The sequence below is a fragment of the Nicotiana sylvestris genome, chromosome 2 (genome assembly GCF_000393655.2).
Source record: "Nicotiana sylvestris chromosome 2, ASM39365v2, whole genome shotgun sequence".
In the NCBI taxonomy this organism is placed as follows: Eukaryota; Viridiplantae; Streptophyta; class Magnoliopsida; order Solanales; family Solanaceae; genus Nicotiana; species Nicotiana sylvestris.
In genome coordinates, this window is record NC_091058.1 from 39,940,766 (window position 1) to 39,962,714 (window position 21,949).

General features: G+C 40.0%; 1 long non-coding RNA gene across 1 annotated transcript; it reads left to right on the top strand.

Moving 5' to 3' along the window:
• The first annotated feature begins 6,177 nt into the window (after positions 1–6,177).
• LOC138886502 (uncharacterized) lies at positions 6,178–10,231 on the top strand. The gene is made up of 2 exons (XR_011405289.1): positions 6,178–8,009; positions 9,699–10,231. It is a non-coding gene; the product is annotated as an uncharacterized lncRNA (long non-coding RNA).
• Positions 10,232–21,949: the final 11,718 nt, after the last annotated feature.

Sequence of the window (21,949 nt, forward strand, 5' to 3'; positions counted from 1 at the left end):
CTTACCACACTCATAGCATTCACATGAGTGTTGTGGCTGAGGAAACTTAGACTGACCCTGACGACCTGAATGACCACCCCGAAAACTCTAGGCGACGGTGCACTGATAGGAGCTGGTGGTGCACTGTAGGGCTGCTGATCAGAATACTGCATGTGAGAACCACGCCACCTGAAGCACCATGGGAGACCTGAAGTTCTGACTGAAAGGGCCTAGGAGGATTGCCTCTACCATATGAATCTCTACCTCTAGACAAGGCACCACTGAATCTGCCTGAATGACGGGGCCTCTTATCCGACCCATGATCACCTCCCTGTGACAGAACTATCTCTACTCTCCTAGCCACATTGGCCGCCTCCTGGAAAGTAATCTCACTCCCCGCCTCCCTAACCATCTGAAGACGAATCGGATGAATAAGACTGTCAATAAACCTCCTCACCCGCTCTCTCTCGGTAGGAAGTGTGACAAGAGCATGACGAGACAAGTCGATGAATCTGGTCTCATACTGGGTAACAATCATAGAACCCTGCTGGAGACGCTCAAATTGCATCTGATAGGCCTCTCTGTGTGTAATGGGGAGAAACTTCTCCAGAAATAGCTGTGCAAACTGCTCCCAAGTTAAGGCTGGCGATCCAACTGGTCTAGCCAAGAAATAATCTCCCCACCAAGTCTTGGCTGATCCAAACAAGCGAAATGTAGAAAAATCGACCCCATTAGTCTCAACTATCCCCATGTTCCTGAGAACCTCATGGCAACTGTCTAGATAATCCTGGGAATCCTTAGTAGATGCACCGCTGAAAAAAGTAGTAAAGAGCTTGGTGAACCTATCCAACCTCCACAAAGCATCGACAAACATAACTGCTCCATCACCGGTCTGAGCTACCACACCCGGTTGAACTGCTCCAACTAGCTGAACCGCTGGAGTCTGAATCTGGCGAGCTACCTGCTCTAGAGTGTGAGTAATAGGAGTCTGGGCTCCTCTTCTAGCCTAAGAGACGGCTGGTGCTATAGGAAGCAAACCTGCCCGGGTGACACTCTCCATAAGGCCCACTAGAAGGACCAGAGCATCCTGAAGAACTGGGGTGGCAATAAACCCCTCTAGGACCTGAGCTGGGCCCACCGGAACTGCTGGGGCAGGAACCTCATCATCACAATCAACCTGAGGCTCCACCGCTGGTGCTGGTGCCCTAGGCTGAGCCCTGCCGGTACCTCAGCCTCTAACACGACCTCGACCTCTCCCTCTGTCCCGCGTGGGAGCTACTGCTGGGGGCTCGGGCTACTGATCGATGGATGAGGAAGCGCATGTTCTCGCCATCTGCGAAAGAACAGAGTAAAAATTCAGTTAGTATTGAGAAACCAAATCGCACGACAAGAAAGAACAAATGTGAAGTTTTTTCCTAACTTTGTAGCCTCTGGGGATAAATATAGACATCTCTGTACCGATCCCTCAGACTCTACTAAGCTTGTCCGTGAATTGTGAGAACTATGTAACCTAGAGCTCTGATACCAACTTGTCATGACCCGAATTTTCCACCCGCAGGAGTTGTGATGGCGCCTACTCGTAGAAGCTAGGCAAGCCAGGAAATATAGAAAATTTAATCTCTTTCATTTTTTGTTTTTACTCTTTTTAACAAATTGAATTAATAGGTGATCAACATTTAAATAATAGCGAAAGATGATTTTAAGCGGAAGACTTAAACTAATATAATACCAAAATCAGTACGAAAATGCCAACATGCATCTCTACCCAGAAACCAGTGTCACAATATCCACGGACTGTCTATGGATACTACATACAAATGTATGAACAAGGAAATACAGTCTGTCTCGGAAACAAGTAGAAACAGAACATATAAATAGATAGAAGAGAACGTTGGGCATGCGGACGCCTGCAGGACTACCTCGGGATCTCTGAGTGGACTGAAGGCTGGCTCCCTAAGTGCTACTGTCCAAATGCTGCTCCGGTATATGGTCCAAATGTTGCTTCGGTATCTGCACATAGTGCAGAGTGTAGCATCAGCACAACCGACCCCATGTGCTGGTAAATGTCTGGCCTAACCCCGGCGAGGTAGTGACGAGGCTAGGACCAGACTCCAGATAAACCTGTGCAGTTATATAATATACATCAAAAAAATAAACAGGAATAAACAATGTAAATGGGAGGGGGGTACATGCTACGGGGAACATATCAAATCCAACAAAAACTAAAGAGTGATAAGAGAGAACAGTTCAAGTGCTACAACAAACAATAATAACACTGTTGCGGCGTGCAATCCGATCCCTTATCATTTAACACTGTTGCGGCATGCAACCCGATCCATTTATATTACTGTTGCGGCGTGCAACCCGATCCAATATTACATTGTTGCAGTGTGCAACCCGATCCAATATATAATAATGTTGCCGCGTGCAACCCGATCCAATATATAATAATATTGCGGCGTGCAACCCGAACCAATATATTTATATACCTTAAACTCAACCATATCACGAGTCCCGGCAAGGGATCAACAATAAACTACACTATCCCATCAAGGGAATTCAACAGTAAAAGTATATATGTCCCGGTAAGGGAGAATCAACTATAATCAATCTTAACTCAATCCCTGCGCATCTCAGCTAACACCAATACTCAATCATAATTACTTTCCACGAAAATAAACTAAATCCTTGCTCTATATCGAGAATCACCAATTAAAGCATCCGTAGTATCATTTAAGAACACAACAAATATCAATTTAAGTCTCATAGTCATGCTCGACACCAATGCATAGATACTCGTCACCATGCCTATACGTCGTACTCAACAAGAAGCAAATTGCAAATATGACACAGCTCATAATCTCTCAAGCTAAGGTTAGACAGAACACTTACCTCGAACTTCCGTGACCAACTCAAGGCTCAAACACCGCCTTTCCTTTCGAATTCTGCTCCAAATCGATTGTATCTATACATAATCGCCTTCATAACATCAATAAATGCTAAACAATCCAATTCCAATGCTTAATTATAGATTTCTAATCATTCTTCCCAAAAAGTAAAAAATTGACCCCGGGCCCGCCTTCTCAAAACACGAGGTTCGGACCAAAACCTGATCACCCATTCACCCACGAGCCCGAATATATAATTTATTTTCAAATCCGACCCCAAAACAAGGTCAAATTCCCAAATAATCCAAAAGCCCTAACTCTACCCATATCCCTAATTTTCTACCCTTAATCACATGTTTTAGGCCTAGAAATGTAGTGGGTGTTGATAAAAATGGAAGAAAACAAGTTAAAGATTACTTACCCAAGATGTTACGGTAAAGAAGTTCTTCAAAAAATCGCCCAAGAGGTGTGGAGAAGATGAAGTTTGTGAAAAATAATGAAAATTCCATAATGTGTTTTGTTTTTGGAACTTAAAATAACTGGGCGAAATTTCTCGTCGCGTTCGCGATGGGTTAAGCCTGCTAGGGCTTCGCATTCACAGAAGGCGGCTCGTGTTCGCGGAGAAATGACCCCTCGAGCCTTCGCATTCGCGTCCATGTGGTCGCGTTCGCGTAGGTTTAATGCCCCACCTCCTGCCCAGGCTCAATTAGCCTTCGCGTTCGCGTTACCAGGCCCGCTTCGCGAAGGAGGACCCCCCAACACCTGGCGTTCGCGACCTGGGTTACGCGTTTGCATAGAAGGAATTTCCTTCAGTATAATTAACACATCGCGTTCGCGAGGGTCCTCCCGCGAATGCGAAGAAGGAAATATCAGAATACCAACAGCTGAAAACCTACAACTTTTTAAGAGTTTAAAACTTTCCGAAACTTACCCGAGCCCTCGGGGCTCCAGACCAAACATACGTACTAACTCGAAAACACCATATGAACTTATCCATGCGATCAAATCGCCAAATTAATGTCATTAACATCGAATTAAACCTCAAAATCAATGAATTATTTCAAACTTCTTAAAACATCAAATTTTGCAATTTAGGTCTGAATCACGTCAAATGACATCCGTTTCTTACCAAACTTCACAGAGTTATCTTAAATCACATATATGACCTGTACCGGGTGCCAGAACTAAAATACGGGCCTGATACCAACATGTTCTAATTAAAAATTTATTTCAAATTCCTTTAAACAATTTCAGAAAATAATTTTTTTTAAAATTTATTTCTCGGGCTTGGGATCTCAGAATTCAATTCTGGGCATACTCCCAAGTCCCATATTTTCCTACGGACCCTCCGGGATCTTCATATCAGGGGTCCGAGTTCGTTTACCCAAAACGTTGATCGAAGTCAAATTAACTCATTTTATAGTCAAAACTTATTATTATTCATAGATTTTTCATAGTTAGACTTTCCGGCTACGCGCCCAGACTGTGCACGCAAATTGAGGTAATACTAAATGAGGTTTTCAAGGCCTCAGAACATAGAATTCAATTTAAAAGCAAGTGATGACCCTTTTGGGTAATCACATGAGCCATCGCGTTCGCGAAGAAGGAGACGCGTTCGCGAAGAAGGAAAAATGGTCAACGTCAATTTGTGCTTCGCGAACACGAAGGTTTGACCGCGTTCGCGATTAAGGAATTGCTTAGGTAGATTTTGTAAAACCCAAAATCGAGTGTTTGAGCCATAATTAATATTTTGGACTTGGGAGCTCGGGAGATTGGGATTTTTGAAGAGATTTTTACCTGGCGATTTGGGTAAGTGATTCCTAGTCGGTTTAGACTAATTTCTATGAACCTACACTTAAATTCATCCTTTAATTTCAAAATTTTGGTGGAAATTGGGGGAAAAGTTCTTAGACCAAGAAATTGAGTTTTGATTGGGGATTTGACATCGGATTTGGATAATTTTGGTATGGTTAGACTCGTGAGAGTGTGAGAATTCTGAAACTATAAATTTTACCTGATTTCGAGATGTGGGCCCGAGGGACGTTTTGGTCATTTTACTTAATTTTGCGTATTAGCTTAGAATTTCTTTGTAGAATCAGTTACTTGAAGTGTTATTTATATTATGAAATTGAATTGAATAGATTTGGGCCATTTGGAGTCGAGTACTCGTGGCAAGAGCGTGATTTCGGATTGATTATTGAGCCGGTTCGAGGTTAGTGGCTTGTCTAACCTTGTGCGTGGGACCCTCCCCTTAGGATTCAGTATATTTGATAGTTGAAATACCTTGTACGTGAGGTGACGAGTGCGTACTTGAGCTAATTGTTGAAAATTCGGTTTTCTTTAAGTAATTTTAATTGTGTTCTTTTTCCTGTTTTCATTTTACATGCAATTTAAACTTGTTGTTAGCTTAGAAAGAGCATGTCTAATTGACTTAACTATTTATTTGCTTAAACGTCCTTAATTGCATTATGTGAAGCATGTTAGGCTAGAATTAATTGTTTACATGGTACGAAATTAACGTTAAATTGAGTATTCTTGTGTTGCTTCTGTATGTTTTTAATTTGGGACTATCGGACGGCATCCCAAGAGATCCCTAGTATGTATTTATGATCTGGATTGAGGTGCGGGATACCAAGAGATCCCTGGCACGTATATTGAGTTTTGACATCCAATTTTGTCCCTCCTTTCTTCCAAACTATTTCTTTAAGCTTCTAATATTACTAATAATTTAAGAATTTTTATTTTACAGTTGTTATCCCAAAATAGACCTAATTAGGATGACTATCCCTATTATTATTATTATTGTTGTTGTTGTTGTTATTGTCTTCGTTGTTGTTGTTGTTATTATTATTATTATTATTATTAATTTTATTTAATATCATTCTTATCGGCTTTTGCAAAAAGCGTATCAATTTCTTTCATATAATCACATAGTAGTATTTATTTCAATTTTATACTTTACAATATTTATTCTTTATTTCACAATTAATGTAGTAGTTATTTTAACAAATTAGATGCTAGAAAATCTTATATTTTGATAAGTCGCCTCGAATTAATTAATTAATATTAATATATGCTAATGTGTTAATTAAGAGATTTAATAAGAATTAGACGCCTAAAGAAAGATTTGAAGAAGGAAGTGGGTTGTCCAATATCTAGTCACCTAAAATTCAATACAATCTCTAGCCCTAAGAATAGGCCCAGTTCGGCCAAGCTTATGCCCCAAACCCGCCTGAAGCTCAGCCCAATCGGCCCAACACCCCTTCAAATATTTTATTCCCTAATTTCTAACCTAGTAAGAAAACACAGCAGCGCCTCTGTCCACCTTCCTTTGTCACCTTCTTCATTTTTAGAAACCTCCAAGCTTTCACACCTTTTAATCAAATGATGTTGCATCATTTTTGTGCAAATACATCTCTTTCTTTGCTCTTCTGCATTTGTGCTCGATAACCTGCAAATCTTTAATGTCTCAGTCAAAAATCTCACCAATTCGGGCAAGAACAGAGGAAATCACGTGAATCCGTCCAAACCTCCAACGTTCGGATTCAAACGGATATGTTGACCGAAATTCAAAATTTGAATTTGAAAAATCCCTCTCAAGAACCCTAACTTCTATCTATAAATACCGGCTCTGAAACTCATTTAAGGGGAGCCCTAGAGCCGCCCACTTTTACCCCAAAGTCGAGAGTTTTCAGCCACCTCTATTAATGCATTTCCTTTTCCTCTAATTAAAAAACATGTTCTCTAGCTCTCTTTGTATTTTTAGCCATTACAATGGTTTATTTGCTTATTCTGGCGACTACCGATCGTCTAAGGTAGAGAGTTCGAAGTCGGAGTTCAATAGTGCATCTAAGACCCCGCCTCGGTTCGCTGCCCGCAAAAAGGTCCGTAACTTTCAATCATTCTTTTCCCTTGTTACCGTTTTAGGTTCATAATAAATGTTGGTTTGAAGACATGCAATTATTTACTGCATAGAAATCGCGACATAGGTGTCGTTTATGTAATAATCTTGTGTATTAAAGCTCATTTGTGCTATACTTGTGTTATTTAAACAAGAATGATATATTTGGATCAATATGTGATGTTTCAGTTATTAGATAATTTATTAAGCAATTAGGATTAACCACAGCTTTCCTACTTTAATATTATGCAATAGAAGTATTTTGTCTTAATGTCGATTAAGAAGTGAAGTTGCATTCTGTCTTTTGGGCATACTATAAGTTGCCTTCTTAACTAAAATCGAGATTAAAGTTCAATAGGAGTTTGTATTAAAACTTACTTGAAATCCTGTACTAGGCTTCTTTCCATGTTTAAAGATGATCCAAGTATTATTTTGTAGCTTCTTTACAACTGAATAGCTTAAAATTCGTATTCAGGAGTTTTGCTTCGATTCTCTTGGCTATATGTGATAAAGACATCTATAGAATAAAATGATTAACCAGAAGCCATGACCTAAGATCAATGCCTTATTAGAAAACATGACTATAGGAAAATTCCTTATTCTTTTATATTTGAATATATTCCATGAACATAATAGTACATAATCTCATATCTTATTTATGATGTCTGAGAGTATTTTGACAGTAAAGATATCTTGTTAATTATAGGTGATCTAAAATCTATTTTAAACAAGTTTCTTATGATATTCTTAGATCTTGGGAAAAGTGAAAGATACATGTTTATGCTTAACACAGATGTGTTAAGCACCCTCTTTAGGACTTGATATCATTCTGTATGCACTTAAGGTCCTCTTAAGCATATGACTTAAAAAATAAGTCAGTAGTCATGATAGCATATGCCTTATGATGTCTTGAGCATGAATGATGGAAGTAAAATTTGTTGGCCCATGTTTGTTGAACAACAGTATAGTTTTTCCTATTGTCCTCTCTTATAGAACTTTAAATATCAAGTTTAATTTATGTTAATAGTCTTAAGGAAGTATTTAGAGTGTACTACTTTAAAAATAGAATTTCTTGGATGCATTCTATTGTCCCGAGTTTCTTGGAACATTTTAGGTTTAAGAGATAATGTTATATTATCAAGAATTAAGTTTTCTTTTCTAATTTTATTTTTTCTTTCTTTATATGTACACTTTGGAGCAAATGGGGTCTTAATTTGAAACTCTTGCAATGAAGTCTCATAGTAAGGCTCGACGCTACCACCACTGCCATCTTATAGAATCATCACATATCATCTTCCTTAGGTGTATCGGGCATCACGAAAAACAAGCCAAATGCTTGGTGATGCCTATGGCATCCTTTTCTTTTATTATCTATTATTGTATCTAATCTTTTTATGATTTTTGATTTATTTATTTGTTCGGTGTGCATCTCAACTGTGGATTTAATCATCTAGGTTCTCTATTCTCTAGTATTTATATAATCTTCAGGCATTTAACATCACCAATTTAGTAATATTTTCATCCATTTACCATTGGCAAATATATTTTCTACTAAGCTTAATGCTATATACCTCTAACATTTTTAAAAGAAGTCAATTTGTTAAAATGACTGAAAACGTTTTGTCAAAGCCCATTTCTAATATCGTTAGGTTGAAGTTTTTGAACCAAGAAGTTTATTTCCAGCCAAGTATTTTCTTAATGAGGATTGCTTTTCTTTAAACAATGTTTAACGTAGGAACATTTTTCCCTTTAGCTTGTTCCTTTAAGAATGATATTTGAGCTATTGATTTATTCAAGTCAAAACTGACTCTTAAACCCATTACCCCTTACCCCTTTGAAATGTTTTAATGAACATAATGTTTCTTTAAAAGTTAGTTTCATCTTTTCGAAGTTTCAATATTTTCCTTCAAAATTATTTCGTGTCATATGGAGTTTATAAGTTGGTCTACTTTGAACCAAATTCTAGGCTCAAAATGATTTTCAATTTTTGAGTCTTTTAAAATAAAGAATTAGTCAGTGTCGCCTTATTATGTTGTCCCTAATTTAATTTAGTTAATCATTCTCCCTTCCAATAATTTTTCTAAGCAACAGAGTTTTCAATTAATTAACCTAAGTTTGGCCGGTTAACTGTAATTAGCGGATCATATAGAAGAATGCTTTTACAACCTTCCCTATAGGATTAATTAGAACCTTTACCCATAATCTTAAGTTAAGCAGGCCTTAAAACAGAGTTAACTTTAAGCATTACTTAGCTAAAATTGGTGTTCTAATTTACCATTAAAATAATTAGGTGGCGATTCTCTTTAATTAATTAAATCTCAGAAGTACCAATATGTTATACTCTAATTTGACCCGTTTTAAAATGGGGTATAGCAGCTTGGCGACTCTGCTGGGGCCTTATTATGTTGGATTAAAATTAATTTGATCCAATAATTAATTAAATTAATAATAAAATTTAATTTGTGTGTTTTTTATTGTTATGATACATTTTTATATACTTTATATGTTCATACATTTTACATTCTTATCTTCTCGAATTAATAATAATAATAATAATAATAATAATAACCACCAAATGTTCCGCGCTTAGTGCTCTTTAATGATTCTAGAGCGCCGTTTAAGTATTTATTTAGGTTCAGATTTCTCCTAGGTCCACTCCAATTCTTAGAATATAATTAAGATGTCCTTTTATTTTTATAATGTTTGCCCGTAAATCCTTTAACAAGCTTGGTTCGTCATGAAATTTCTTGATATTTGTGCCTTAAAGCATTAAGAATTTTTTAAACAACAATGAGCATTTCACTCCCTATAGCAAGATATCATTCTGATAACTAGGAATTTTGACATGTTTTATGCTCCTTCCTACTTAAGCTTGATTATAAATTCTTACAAAGTAGTCCCAAAAGGCTCATAAGTTGTCTTGATTGCAGGTTTGATCGACAAAGTGACGAAATGTCAAAGATCGGCTCAAAGGAGTGAAACCTGCTCAAGTACCAAAGAAAAGGCAAACTCAGGACAAAAAGGCCTAGTGCGGTCGCACTACACTTTGTGCAGTCCGCACTAGGGGATTCAGAGAAGTAGCAAATTAAGCTTCAAGGCAATGCTGGCTGCATCCGATCTTGCGCAGTCCGCACTGAAGGCTCCGCGACCGCACTACTATTTTGTGCAGTCCGCGGAGGAGAAGATTAGAGAGATGTCCAGTGCCAACATCAAACCCATGTGGTACGCGGTCATGTTTGTGCGGACTGCGCTAGTTGCCTCCGCGGCCGTGGTCCGCGGAGCCTGAGTTTAGAGAGCCAAGACCTAGTGCGGCCGCAGTCCATTTTGTGCGGTCCTGAGTTTAGAGAATGAAGCTGTGCTCGTGAGAAGTTGTGTAGCCATTTTTGGCATCTTAACTTAGATTTAACAATAGATTCTCTGTAAATACATTAGCTTTTAATTAATTTCTTCATCTATTTTTTTATTTTCTTCTTCAAGCATGAGTAGCTAAACCCATTAGCTAGTGTTGTTAGATTCAGGTGTTTGTTATTTGGGTCAATTTTATGGTTTAATCTATGAATTGGTGGTTGCAAACTGGTTTTTGCTAAGTTGACTTGGGCTCTTCTTGAGAAAGATAGCCTAAGTCTCCAAAATTGACCCAACAAGGAATTGGGATGGACTCAAGAGAATTGATAGTCCCAATTAAAGGGTTAAACCTCGAGAGAGTAATTGGGCCCTAGTTGCTTGAGCTAATTTGCCTACCCATTTGGTCTCGAGAAAGTCAATTGGACAAAATCACTCTCTCTACCAAGAGGTGTGAGAGTGGATAAAATTGTGCAACAGTTATAGCATATTTCCCCAATCATGTCAATCGAACCTTAGAAGTATTTACTCGTCAATTAGCCACCTAGGTGAAAGTACTAGCCCTAGGTTACTCTAGCAATTTTCTCATTAGCATAATTTAGTTCTAATTAGTAGTTGATAATATTAGTTTGTTAAAGAAAAATCAAAAGATGTTTGGAAGTGACATTTGGAGCAATTACACGACTCTAGTCTAGATAGATACTCGACTCCATTCCTAGCTCCCTGTGAAAATCGATCCCGACCCTCATATCGGGTAAAAGCTTTGCGATCACATTCCTACTTTTAAGTAGTGTGGAGTAGGTAGCGATCACATTCCTACTTCTTTTAAAAAAACTATTCTACCTATTTTAACCTTCGTGCCAATTCTCATTTACAAATTCGTAGATGTCCAAACTTGCACAATCTACCAAGAAATAGAAGGCCACTATTTGGTCAATTTGCATCGTCAAATTATTTCCAATATTTTTACCTATTCAATTCAAGTGTCTACATCGTCTTATTTCGGGTCATCGAGATTAATCTTCATGCACCCGTTAATTCTAAGTTTTGGCACATGAGTCGAGGTACTATCCCACAACTCTCAAAACGGTTGATACCGTATTTCAGGCCTAAAAACTTTACCATTTGCCAAAACTAAAAATTATAGATTTTAGATTCTTTTCATCGACTACCATATCCTTATCAATTATTTTGATCCCGAGCTTGTCTATATTCAAATAACAACAAATTATTTTCTAATATCAAAATCACACATCTTTGGCCTCTCTTAAACATTGTAATATTACAAGACCCGATCTCGTCGGTTTCTTAGGCATGCATTCTCAAATATTCTATCCTTAGCCTTTAATATTTATCTACTCCATAGTGACTATATATACCTTTTTTCAAAGAGGTTGACTTGAGTTGAACATCAAAGCAACACAAGTTCAAGGACAATATGGCCAACCAAATCACAATGATTGACCTAGATGCGGATAAGTTTGAGTACAAGAAATCCAAATCATACCAAGATAAGATTGCTAAGCTTGAAGCAAAAGTAGCAAATGGAGCAAGAAATTTATAGCGTCAAGGAAGTGATAGCCGATCTTAAGAACTCGTCCAACGCAAAAGGCTAACTCTCCATTTCGTACAACTGCATCTCCTACTTATGAGTGTAACGCCCAGTTTTTTCAAATCTGCACTCTTGCTTGCTAGAAGGGCATTCTAAGCTGCCAACAATGGGTATGAAGAAGAAGCATGATTAAAAAGGACTCTATCACAGAATTTGAAAGATTATCATTCCCCACCCACTTTTCCTTACGCATGCAGTAAGGCTCAGTCTCATTATGGAAAAGAAATTGGGGTAAATTTTTAGCACGCAGGATGAGTATGCTCGAAAGGGACATCATCCCATGGTGTAATAATCAAAGCTTCCTAAAGATTGAGGCAATTTTTGAAAAACTTCTGGAGTCATGCAAGGAAAAAACTTGTGCTAGAGCTAAAACTTTGATGTTCGACATGAGTCAACCTTTTACAAAATTTCAAGTCAATTCGCTTCCATGTCAACAAGTCTCGAGCGCTGAAGCCCTCTAGATAACTATTCATTCTCGTCCATCCATTTTGCAACATAGGCCATCGTTTCTAGTTTAGGGATCCTACTTAAGCATAACATGAATTAATCTATATAATCATATACTCTATTATTTTTATGCATTTATTTCATTATGACGAATACGCTAACACTTTATTTTTGCATAGTTTTATTTTTTTTCCTTTAAAGGTTGCCTAGCATTGAACACTTTTTTGGCTGCGAATTTACATAAAGGACAGGCTATAATGGCAGACTATTTTGAAGAATTCAGTACCAGTATAGGACTATTGCAATCAAAGAATGATGGCACTAAGGCGAATGTGGTGCAAAGGAAAGTGTTGGTCAATTTAGGAAGCACTTTTAACCTTCTTCCAAATACAACCTCCAGCTCCAGCTCCACCCAAAATATTTGCTTAGCCATATCTCCTTACCCAATTCCTACTTATACAATCTCTCAACAAATGCCAATAACCTGCAATCCCAATCAAGTCATGATGATTCCTAATACCCAACTTCCTATAACCACAACTCCATTTAAGGAGGACAAGCAAAACCAACTAGCTGTATGCTCATATAAGAGACCTGAAAAAGAAACCAAGCAAATTTGCCGCGAAAATTTGGAAAAAGAACTATATGATTTGAAGAAAGTCATTGAGAAGAATTGCAGTCGAGAAATTATATCAAAGTCTACGATATGAAGACTTGTGCTTGCAGCCAGATATTGAACTGCCACTAGGGTATCAACTACCAAAGTTCAATACTTTCAGTGGGAAAGGAAATCTCATCGCTCATTTAAAGGACTATTGTAGCAGGTTACTTGGTATTTGGCTCAATGAGCCCATTCGAATGAAGTTATTTATCCAAAGCTTATCAGGACCTGCACTTATTTGGTACACAAAACAAGATTTTAGCAAATGGCACACATGCGATGATATGGCTCACGATTTTGTAAAGCAATATGAGTTCAACCTTGGAGTCGATCCAGACATGCATAGCCTATACAAAATCGATAAAATGCCACATGAATCTTTTCATGATTATGCAATCCGGTGGAGAGTTGAAGCTTCGAATTTGAACCTTTCGCTATCCGAGAAAGAGTTGGTCTCAACTTTCATTGACATACAAAATGGCATATATTATGAAAAGCTGGCTACTGCGAACGTGCATAATTTCTCATACCTAATTAGAGTCGGGGACTTCCTAGAAAACGGCATCAAAGAAGGAAAGGTTAGCATGCAAACTATCAATCATGCTTTACAATCAAAGAAGGAAAATGCCTCAGTTGCCATGACTATACAATGCCATCATGATCATCAGCTCTTGAAAAACCATGCCATATCTGATGCCTGTAACATGCATATCCAGCCTCCTCGCCAACAAAGCATTCAACATCAACCACAAGTCGCTTCTCACTAATCAAAAAAAATAAGCTCCACGACTTCACGCCTTTGACTGAATCAATCTCTAGTATATTCCCTCGATTGAATGCCTCAGGAATTATGCAACCAAGAAAACGAAGGATTTTTGACCCTTCGCATCCACTATTCGACCCGTCAAAGTATTGTGCTTATCATTCAAACACTCAAGGTCATGATACAGAAGAATGCCTAGCATTAAAACATAAGATTCAAAATTTAATTGATGCTAACAAATTGCAAGTGCACCTACCAGTTGGAACAAATATCTCAAATGCAAATAGCGGCAGCACAAGCAATATACCGAGCATGGTTGGGCATTCGAAGAAGAAACGTCGTTTGGACTAGTTCACCTTGCATTGCTGGCATTATCATTTTGCAATCATCATATAAGTGACTATTTTTGTAATCATGCCTTGCTTTGTAAACAAACTACGTTACGTCCTGATTCCTATTTAAGAGGGGATACGTAGGCAGCCCTATGAGTTCGGTCTCATCATAATAAAAATTCTATTTACCCCAAAAGCCAAAATCGGGGCAGATTTTGCAGAAGGATCCTCATCATTCAACAAAGCAGAAATGAAATCTCGAGCTACATTATTTGTTACAAGCACAACAGTAAATTCCAGAATGCCATGGCAACAAGTTGCAGATTCAAAGCCAAACTTTGATATTCAATGCAAGGCACCACTTTCTTTTATACTAATGAATTTTCTTTGAGTAATGCAGGGGCATATTTTAGCTATTCTTGAACAATATTATACACTATCGCAAAGCTCAGCATCAAATTAGAAGTTTCAAGATTCATGCAAAGTAAAAGATAAACCCAAGCCAGCGCAAATCAAACTTTGAAACTTATAATTTTTCTTCGAGTGCAGGAATTTATTAATAGCAAAACTTCAGTATGAAGATCCAGCGATTTTTAGCATTGCAACAGGAATATTCCCTACTACAAAGGAATTTCATCAAGCTTTCTACATCGCACCATTTGCTATTACAAAATCATTGCACCAAGCTCTCTGTATTACACCATCAATATATGTTACTTCGAAAGAACCATGCCATGCTCTTCGCACTGCACCAATCTGGTAATTTTAAATCAAGCATCACATTTAGGCTTGTCCGCCTTTAATAGGATATTTAGGCTCGACCGCCTTTAATAGGATGTTTAGGCACATTTTGCCTTTAATTGAAATTTAGGCTTATCCACCTTCAAATTGATATTTAGGCTCGTCCGACTTTAATAGGACATTTTAGGCACATTTTCCTTTAATTAAATATTTAGGCTCATCCGCCTTCAATAGGATATATCGGGCGTATCCGCCCTCAAATAGGATATATCGGGACTATCCGCCCTCAAATAGGATATATCGGGTCCATCCGCCCTCAAATAGGATATATCAGGTCTATCCGCCCTCAAATAGGATATATCGGGTCTATCCGCCCTCAAATAGAATATATCAGGTCCATCCGCCCTCAAATAGGATATATTGGGTGTCACGACCCCAAATACCGATCGTGATGGCGCCTATCACAATACTAAGCAAGACAACCAATCAACTAACCACAACCCATTTTCCTTTAGTAATAAACCATTTTCTAACACAAGTTTTAAATGCTGAAGTCATTATAAGCGTTAAAATAACAGAAATATGTGGAAGGTCAAAATAACAATAACTACACAGCCCCAACAATCTGGTGTCACAAGTCTAGAGCCTCTAATACAAGTCTGAATACCTAATACGTCAATAGTCTAGGAAATGCGGAAAGATAATAAGATAAGAGGGAGAGAATAGGGCTGCGGACGCCATGTAGCTACCTCGAAGTCTCCGTCAAATACTGAAACAGCTGAAAGCCCTCACTCGGCAACTCGAGCACCTGGATCTGCACACAAGGTGCAGGGAGTAACATGAGTACGCCAACTCAGTAAGTAAATAGAGTAAATAAGGGCTGAAAGCAGTGACGAGCAGTTCAAAAATACGTAATTGGATAATCAACAGAATATTAGGTCATCTTTACAGTTTAAAATCAGTTTTCGTTATAAAATCACATTTCCGGTTTAAACATTTGGAATCAAATACTTAGCGGTAAATCAAACAGAGGATTATTTAAAAGAAGAGTGAAATCAGTGAAAACATCATAACAAGGCCGCTCGGGCAAGGAATCACTCAGAATATGGCCCCTCGGGCAGTCTCTCAGTCACTCGTGACTCGACTCTCCTCACACAGTACTCACTCTCAGCACTCGGCTCATTAGTATCTCATAATAATAGAAATCATAGTACCCGCTGCGGCGTGCAGCCCGATCCATATATAATAGTCGACTATGCTCACTGGGGGTGTACAAACTCCGGAGGGGCTCCTACAGCCCAAACGTCATATTGCTGCGGCGTGCAGCCCGATCCAATATATATATCGCTGCGGCGTGTAGCGCGATCCATAATATATCCATATAATATCCTTACCATTAGGTTCTCAACCTCTCTCAGTCATTAACCTCACAGCTTCTCGGGCACATCAATAGAAATTAGGGATCTCAACCCAAACAGTCCTCACAATTAGGAGTAAAGTGATAAAACCAGTTTTAACATTTAAACAGGTAAAACATGACTGAGGATATGCTTTTAGCAAGTAAAGTGAGAAAAAACAGTCAAAATGCCCCTAAGGGTTTCTACAGATCGGCATAAGGCCCTAAACATGGCATACAGCCCATAATACAGTATAAATGACTGAAATAAAGGATAATATAAGATTTCCAAATCAAATACGCGGCTTAATAGTCGCTACGGGACGGACCAAGTCACAATCCCTATTGGTGCACGCCCACACGCTCGTCACCTAGCATGTGCGTCACCGCATTTATCAAAAACAAGTCAAATACCGAGGTTTTATACTCTAAGTTCCAGATTTACCATGGTTACTTACCTCAAACCGATGAAAATACTACTCCGCTATACCTTTGCCCATTGAATCGGCCTCCATGCACGTCGAATCTAACCAAAATCAGGACGAGGATGTTAAAATATTGCAAGGGAACGAAGCCGAAGCGAAAGAAGTCGAAAAATACCAAAAATCCCGAAATTACCAAAACCCGACCCCCGGGCCCACATCTTGAAATTTAGAAATTTTTACATCAATAGATTCCTCGTCTCCCTACGAGTTCATACATATCAAGAACACTAAAACTGGAGTCCAAATGACCCCTCAAATCCTCAATTTAATACCTCTTAAACTCAAGACCTAATCCTCCATTCTTAGCCCTTTAATTTCTGCCTTAATCCATGAAATACTACCATAGAAATGTGTTTTAGGTCCAAAAATCCTTACCTTACGAAGTTCCCTTGAAATCCCTCTTCCAAATTGCCAAAAAGCTCCAAGCCGATGTCCAAAAATGCTGAAATAACTAAATTTCGCGAAATGGAATAACTTATATGTTCTGCCCAGATATTTTCGCATCTGCGACTCTCCAACCGCTTCTGCGGTACCGCATTTGCGGTCATGCCTCCGCTTCTGCGGAAATCACTTAAAGTCTAAAAATTGCATCTGTGATAGTCCATCCGCACCTATGACTCCGCAGGTGCGGTCCCACACCGCATCTGCGGTTCCTGAAAAATCTCAACACTCTGCTTCTGCGGTTCATCTTCCGCACGTGCGGCGCCGCACCTACGGTCCCCAAACCGCAGGTGCTAAAATATCAGAAGCAGCAATATCAGCTGTTGCAACAAAATTCCAACCTCTCTGTTAACCGTCCGAAATCACCCCGAGGCCCCCGGGAACTCAGCCAAAAGCACAAACATAACCCAATACCTTATACAAACTTGTTCCAATCATCAAAACACTTCAAACAATATCAATTCAACTAAAATAACTCGGATTCAAGCCTAAGTTTCCAAAGTCTTCCGAATTCCACTTTTGATAAAAAAACCAACCAAACCGCGTCCGAACGACCTAAAAATTTGCACACACATCCCAAATGACACCGACGGAGCTACTGCAACTCTCAGAATTCCATTCCGAACCCTATATCAAAATCTCGCCTATCAACCGGAAATCGCCAAAATATCAACTTCGCCAATTCAATCCTAAAACTACTCCAAACCCCATTCCGATCACACTCCTAAGTCTTAAATCACCTCCTAAAGCTAACCGAACCATCGAAACTCACATCCGAGCCCTCTAACACACAAGTCAACATCCGGTTGACTTTTCCAACTCAAACTTTCTTAAAAGAGATTAAGTGTCTCAAACCTTACCAAAATCATTCCAGACTCTATCCGACCAACCCGATACCATAAAACACGAATAACGAAGCTTCAAAAAAAGAAATGGGGGAAACGGAGCGGTAACTCATGAGACGACTGGCCGGGTCGTCACATCCTCCTGAACTTAAACAAACGTTCGTCCGCGAACGAATCAAGAAACATACCTGAAGCCTCAAACATGTGAGGATATCTGCTCTGCATCTCCCGCCCGGTCTCCCAGGTAGCCTCCTCCACGGGCTGACCTCTCCATTGTACTTTCACTGAAGCTATATCCTTTGACCTCAACTTTCGAACCTAACGACCCAAAATAGCTACTGGCTCTACATCATAAGTCAAATCATCATCCAGCTGAACCGTGCTGAAATTTAGAACATGAGACGGGTCCCCAATATACTTCTGGAGCATAGAAACATGAAATACTGGATGCACACTTGACAAGCTCGGTGGCAAACCAAGCTCGTAAGCCACCTCCCCAATCCTCTGAAGCACCTCAAAAGGCCCAATGAACCACAGACTCAATTTCCCTTTCTTTCCAAATCTCATAACACCCTTCATGAGCGAAACCTTCAACGGAACTTTCTCGCCAACCATGTAGGAAATATCTCGAACCTTCCTGTCAGCATAACTCTTTTGCCTCTACTACGTTGTACGAAGCCTCTCCTGAATCACCTTCACCTTCTCCAAAGCATCTTGCACCAAATCAGTCCCCAATAGCCTAGCCTCACCGGGCTCAAACCAACCAACTGGAGATCTACACTGCCTCCCATACAAAGCCTCATATGGAGCCATCTGAATACTCAACTAGTAGCTGTTGTTATAAGAAAACTCTGCAAGTAGTAGAAAATCATCCCATGATCCTCCGAAATCAATGACACAAGCACGCAACATGTCCTCCAATATCTGAATAGTGCGCTCGGACTGCCCGTCCATCTAAGGATGAAAAGTTGTGCTCAACTCCACCTGAGTACCCAACTCCCTCTGCACAGCCCTCTAAAACTGCGAAGTAAACTGAGTACCTCTATCTGAAATGATGGATACTGGAACACCATGCAAACAAACAATCTCTCGGATATAGATCCCTGCCAACCGCTCTGAAGAATAGGTAGTACATACAGGAATGAAGTGCAGGGACTTGGTCTGCCGATCCACAATCACCCAAATAGCATCGAACTTCTTCAAGGTCCTTGGAAGTCTAAGAACAAAGTCCTTAATGATCCTTTCCCACTTCCACTCAGGAATATCCATCTGCTGAAGCAAACCACCTGATCTCTAATGCTCATATTTCACTTGCTGACAATTGAGACACTGAGCTACAAATCTCACAATATCTTTCTTCATTCTTCTCCACCAATAGTGTTGCCTAAAATCTTGATACATCTTCGCGACACCCGAATGAATGGAATACCGCAAGATATGGGCCTCTTCCAGAATCAACTCCTAAACCCCATCCATATTGGGCACGCAAATCTGGCCCTGCATCCTCAACTCCCCATCATCACCAATGGTCACATCTCTGGCATCATCATGCTGAACTCTGTCCCTAAGGACAAGCAAATGCGGATCATCATACTAGCGCTCTCTGATGCGATCATATAAGGAAGACCGAGAAACCACAAAAGCCAATACCCGATTGGGCTCCGAAACATCTAACCTCACGAACCGATTGGCCAAGGCCTGAACATCAACTGCAAGAGGTCTCTCCCCAACTGGAATATATGCCAAACTCCCCATACTCACCTCCTTTTGGCTTAAAGCATCGGTCACCACGTTGGCCTTTCCCGGATGGTACAATATAGTGATATTATAATCCTTAAGAAACTCCAACCATCTATGCTGTCTCAAATTAAGATCCTTTTGCTTGAAAAAATGCTGAAGACTGCGATGATCAATGAAGACCTCACAAGATACACCATACAGGTAATGCCTTCAAATCTTCAAAGCGTGAACTATGGCAGCCAACTCCAAATCATGAACGTGGTAGTTCTTCTCATGGGGCTTCAACTGACGAGAAGCATAAGCAATAACTCTACCCTCCTGCATCAACACACAACCAATCCCAACTCTCAAAGCATCACAATACACGGTATATGAACCTGAAGCTGATGGGAAGACCAACAATGGAGCTGTGGCCAAATCTATCTTGAGCTTTCGAAAGCTCTCCTCACACTCGTTCGACCATACAAATGAAGCACCCTTCTTAGTCAACCTGGTCAAGGGCGATGAGATGGATGAGAATCCCTAAACAAACCGATGATAATAGCCTGCCGAACCAAGAAAGCTGCGAATCTCTGTAGCTGAGGATGGTCTGGGACAACTCTGAACCGCCTCTATCTTCTTCGGATCAACTTGAATACCCTCGCTGGACACCACGTGCCCCAAGAAAGCCACTGAATTGAGCCAAAACTCACACTTGGAGAACTTTGCATAAAGCTTCTCCTTCTTCAATATCTGCAACACAACTCTCAAATGCTCCACGTGCTCCTCCTGACTACGTGAATACAACAGAATATCATCAATGAAGACTATGACAAACGAATCGAGATAAGGCTGGAACACGTTGTTTATAAAATGCATGAACGCTACTGGGCATTGGTCACCCAAAAAAACATCACCAAGAACTCATAATGACCATATCAGGTCCTGGAAGCTATCTTAAGAATATCTGAATCTCTGATCTTCAACTGGTGATAGCCTGAACGGAGATCAATCTTGGAGAACACTCTAGCTCCCTAAAGATGGTCGAATAAATCATCAATACAAGGCAAAGGATACTTATTCTTAATTGTTACCTTGTTCAATTGCCTATAATCAATGCACATCCTCATTGTGCCATCCTTTTTCTTCACAAATAGAACTGGCGTACCCCAAGGTGACACACTAGGCCGAATAAACCCCTTATCAAAGAGTTCCTGAAGTTGCTCCTTTAAATCCTTCAACTCCGCTAGTGCCATACGATACGACAAAATAGAAATGGGATGAGTGCCCGGTACCAGATCAATACCGAAATCAATATCCTTGTCCAATGGCATGCCCAACAGGTCTGTAGGAAACACATCTGGAAAATCCCTTACAACTGGGACAGAATCAACACTGGGAGTCTCAGCTCCAACATCCCTCATGAAGGCTAGATACGAAAGGCATCCCTTCCCAACCATACGCTGGGCCTTCAAGAATGAGATCACTCTGCTGGGAACATAATCGGTCAAGCCTCACCACTCAATCTGTGGCACACCTGGTATAGCCAATGTGGCTGTCTTAGCATGACAGTCCAGAATAGTACGACATAGAGATAGCCAATCCATGCGCAAAATGATATAGAAATCCACCATACATAATAGTAAAAGATCCATCGGGTCTCTAGACCCCCAATAGTCACCACACACGACCGATATACATGGTCTACAACAACAGTATCACCCACCAGAGTAGATACATGAACAGGTGAAACAAGAGACTCACGGGGCATATCCAAATAACGGGCAAAGTATGATGACACATAAGAAAAGGCTGAACCGTGATCAAATAATATAGAGGCATCTCTGTGGCAGGCTGAAACAATACCTGAGATCACAACATCTGAAGCAGCATCATTTGGTCTACCTGGGGGCATAGAAACAAGCCTGACTACCTCCTGATCAACCTCTCCCTCTAGGGCGACCCCTAGCTGCCTGACTTCCACCCCTAACTGGCTGGGTGGGTGGTGAAGTAACTGGAGCAGAAGTTGAGGGCTGACCCCTCTGCTGAGACTGACTATCATAAAGGCAAGGGCACTGCCTCCTCATATGTCCAAACTCTCCACACTCATAACAACTCCTTGGTGCTGAAGATGGGGACTGAAGGGAACCCTTGGCATCAGAATGATCAGTAGAAGGACCTGGCATGGAAGAATCCTGAACTGATGGAGCACGAGATGAGCTCTGAACTGGAAGGGTACTAAGTGATGAGTGGCCCTGATGAGAACTATGAAAGCCATAACCTGATGATGCTCCACGGTAACCTGGGCGAGCTGAATGAGCCTGCCTGAATGAACGACCTCTGCCCTGCTAGAACTGACCCCTCGAAGGGGCACTACTAAAGCTACCAGATCCCCGA